Source organism: Leucopleurus acutus (assembly GCF_964270905.1).
Source record: "Leucopleurus acutus genome assembly, chromosome: 13".
Classification (NCBI taxonomy): domain Eukaryota; kingdom Metazoa; phylum Chordata; class Mammalia; order Artiodactyla; family Delphinidae; genus Leucopleurus; species Leucopleurus acutus.
In genome coordinates, this window is record NC_139155.1 from 29,527,597 (window position 1) to 29,531,760 (window position 4,164).

The 4,164-nt window shown below is 43.2% G+C and overlaps 1 long non-coding RNA gene across 1 annotated transcript; it reads left to right on the plus strand.

The window, feature by feature from the left end:
* The first annotated feature begins 956 nt into the window (after positions 1-956).
* On the plus strand, positions 957-1,361 carry LOC309970471. Its single transcript, XR_014326687.1, has 2 exons — positions 957-1,207; positions 1,253-1,361. It is a non-coding gene; the product is annotated as an uncharacterized lncRNA (long non-coding RNA).
* Positions 1,362-4,164: the final 2,803 nt, after the last annotated feature.

Consider the following 4,164-nt stretch of genomic DNA (forward strand, 5'->3'; position numbering starts at 1 on the left):
AAAGGCAAGAAAGTCCCCACATACCTGGGTAGGGCAAAAGAAAAAAGAATAAACAGAGACAAAAGGATAGGGACGGGACCTGCATCAGTGCGAGGGAGCTGTGAAGGAGGAAAGGTTTCCACACACTAGGAAGCCCCTTCGTGGGCGGAGACTGCGGGTGGTGGAGGGGGAAAACTTCAGAGCCATGGAGGAGAGCGCAGCAACAGGGGTGCAGAGGGCAAAGTGGAGAGATTCCTGCACAGAGGATCAGTGCCGACCGGCACTCACCAGCACGAGAGGCTCGTCTGCTCACCCGCTGGGGAGGGTGGGGCTGGGAGCTGAGGGCTTCGGTCGGAGTGCAGGGAGAGGACTGGGGTTGGCGGCATGAACACAGCCTGCAGGGTGTTAGTGCACCACGGCTAGCTGGGAGGGAGTCCGGGGAAAAGTCTGGACCTGCCGAAGAGGCAAGAGACTTTTTCTTTCCCCTTTGTTTCCTGGTGTGCGAGGAGAGGGGATTAAGAGCACTGCTTAAAGGAGCTCCAGAGACGGGCGCAAGCCGCGGTTAAAAGTGTGAACCCAGAGACGGGAATGAGATGCTAAGGCTGCTGCTGCTGCCACCAAGAAGCCTGTGTGTGAGCACAGGTCACTATCCACACTTCCCTTCTGCGGAGCCTGTGCAGCTCGCCACTGCCACGGTCCCGGGATTCAGGGACAACTTCCCCAGGAGAACGCATGGAGCGCCTCAGGCTGGTGCAACGTCATGCTGGCCTCTGCTGCCGCAGGCTCACCCTGTACTCCGTGCCCCTCCATCCTCCAAGCCTGAGTGAGCCAGAGTCTCTGAAGCAGCTGCTCCTTTAACCCCGTCCTGTCTGACCGAAGAACAGATGCCCACCAGCGACCTACATGCAGAGGTGGGGCCAAATCCAAAGCTGAGCCCCTGGGAGCTGTGACAACAAAGAAGAGAAAGGGAAATCTCTCTCAGCAGCCACAGAAGCAGTGGATTAAAGCTCCACAATCAACTTGATGAACCCTGCATCTGTGGAATACCTGAATAGACAACGAATCATCCCAAATTGAGGAGGTGGACGTTGAGAGCAAGATTAATGATTTTTTACCCTTGTCCTCTTTTTGTGAGCCTGTATTTGTATGCTTCTGTGTGAGATTTTGTCTGTATAGCTTTGATTCCACCATTTGTCCTAGGGTTCTATCCGTCCATATTTTTTTGTTTGTTTAGTTTTGTTTGTTTTTTCTTTTCAAAAAAATTTTTTCTTAGTAATTATTTTTTATTTTAATAACTATTTTATTTTATCTTACTTTATTTTATCTTCTTTCTTTCTTCCTTTCCTTCCTTCCCTCCTTCTTTCCTTCTATCCTTCCTTCCTCCCTCCCTCCCTCCCTCCCTCCTTTCTTTCTTTCTTTCTTTCTTTCTTTCTTTCTACTTTTTCTCCCTTTTATTCTGAGCTGTGTGGATGAAGTGCTCTTGGTACTTCAGCCAGGAGTCAGTGCTGTGCCTCTGAGGTGGGAGAGCCAACTTCAGCACACTGGTCCACAAGAGACCTCCCAGCTCCACATAATATCAAATGGCGAAAATCTCCCAGAGTTCTTCACCTCAACACCTGCACCCAGCTTTACTCAATGACCAGCAAGCTACAGTGCTGGACACCCTACACAAAACAACTAGCAAGACAGGAACACAAACCCACTCATTAGCAGAGAGGCTGCCTAAAATGATAATAAGTCCACAGACACCCAAAGAAAACCATCAGAGGTGCACCTGCCCACCAGAAAGACAAGATCCAGCCTCATCTACCAGAACACAGGCACTAGTACCCTCTACCAGGAAGCCTACACAACCCACTTTAGCCAGTGGGCACAGAAACCAAAAACAACTGGAACTATGAACCTGCAGCCTGCTAAAAGGAGACCCCAAACACAGTAAGATAAGCAAAATGAGAAGACAAAGAAACACACAGCAGTTGAAGGAGCATGATAAAACCCACCAGACCTAACAAATGAAGAGAAAATAGGCAGTCTACCTGAAAAAGAATTCAGAATAATGATAGTAAAGATGATCCAAAAACTTGGAAATAGAATAGAGGAAATACAAGAAACATTTAACAAGGACCTAGAAGAACTAAACATAAAAGAAGCAATGATGAACAACACAATAAATGAAATGAAAAATACTCTAGATGGGATCAATAGCAGAATAACTGAGGCAGAAGAACGGATAACTGACCTGGAAGATAAAATAGTGGAAATAACTACTGCAGAGCAGAATAAAGAAAAAAGAATGAAAAGAACTGAGGACAGTCTCAGAGACCTCTGGGACAACATTAAACGCACCAACTTTTGAATTATAGGGGTTCCAGAAGAAAAAGAGAAAAAGAAAGGGACTGAGAAAATATTTGAAGAGATTATAGTTGAAAACTTCCCTAATATGGGAAAGGAAATAGTTAATCAAGTCCAGGAAGCACAGAGAGTCCCATACAGGATAAATCCAAGGAGAAATACGCCAAGACACATATTAAAGAAACTGTCAAAAATTAAATACAAAGAAAGCATATTAAAAGCAGCAAGGGAAAAACAACAAATAACACACAAGGGGATCCCCATAAGGTTAACAGCTGATCTTTCAGCAGAAACTCTGCAAGCCAGAAGGGAGTGGCAGGACATATTTAAAGTGATAAAGGAGAAAAACCTGCAATCAAGATTACTCTACCCAGCAAGGATCTCATTCAGATTTGATGGAGAAATTAAAACCTTTACAGGCAAGCAAAAGCTGAGAGAGTTCAGCACCACCAAACCAGCTTTACAACAAATGCTAAAGGAACTTCTCTAGGTAAGAAACAAAAGAGAAGGAAAAGACCTACAAGAATGAACACAAAACAATTAAGAAAATGGGAATAGGAACATACATATCGATAATTATCTTAAATGTAAATAGACTAAATGCTCCCACCAAAAGACACAGATTGGCTGAATGGATACAAAAACAAGACCCATATATATGCTGTCTAAAAGAAACGTACTTCAGACCTAGAGACACATACAGACTGAAAGTAAGGGGATGGAAAAAGGTATTCCATGCAAATGGAGACCAAAAGAAAGCTGTAGCAACAATTCTTATATCAGACAAAATAAACTTTAAAATAAAGACTATTACAGGTTCCTGGTGGTGCAGTGGTTGAGAGTCCACCTGCTGATGCAGGGGATATGGGTTCATGCCCTGGTCTGGGAAGATCCCACATACCACAGAGCGGCTGAGCCTGTGAGCCATGGCCGCTGAGCATGCACATCCGGAGCCTGTGCTCTGCAACGGAAGAGGCCACAGCAGTGAGAGCTGTGCATAACACACACACACACACACACACACACACGCACAAGACTATTAGAAGAGACAAATAAGGACACTACATAATGATCAAGGGGTTGATCCAAGAAGAATATATAACAATTGTAAATATTTATGCACACAACATAGGAGCACCTCAATACATAAGGCGAATACTAACAGCCATAAAAGGGGAAATTGACAGTAACCCATTCATAGAAGGGGACTTTAACACCCCACTTTCACTAATCAACAGATCATTCAAAACAAAATAACTAAGGAAACACAAGCATTAAATGATACATTAAACAAGATGGACTTAATTGAAATTTTAGGACATTCCATCCAAAAACAACAGAATACACATTTTTCTCAAGTGCTCATGGAACATTCTCCAGGATAGATCATATCTTGGGTCACAAATCAAGCCTTGGTAAATTTAACAAAATTGAAATTGTATCAAGTATCTTTTCCGACCACTATGCTATGAGACTAGATATCAATTACAGGAAAAGATCTGTAAAAAACACAAACACATGGAGGCTAAACAATACACTACGTAATAACGAAGTGATCACTGAAGGAATCAAAGAGGAAATCAAAAAATACCTAGAAACAAATGACAATGGAGACACGACGACCCAAAACCTATGGGATGCAGCAAAAGCAGTTCTAAGAGGGAAGTTTATAGCAACACAATCCTACCTTAAGAAACAGGAAACATCTTGAATAAACAACCTAACATTGCACCAAAAGCAATTAGAGAAAGAAGAACAAAAAACCCCCAAAGTTAGCAAACGGAAAGAAATCATAAAAATCAGATCAGAAATTAAATGATAAAGAAATGAAGG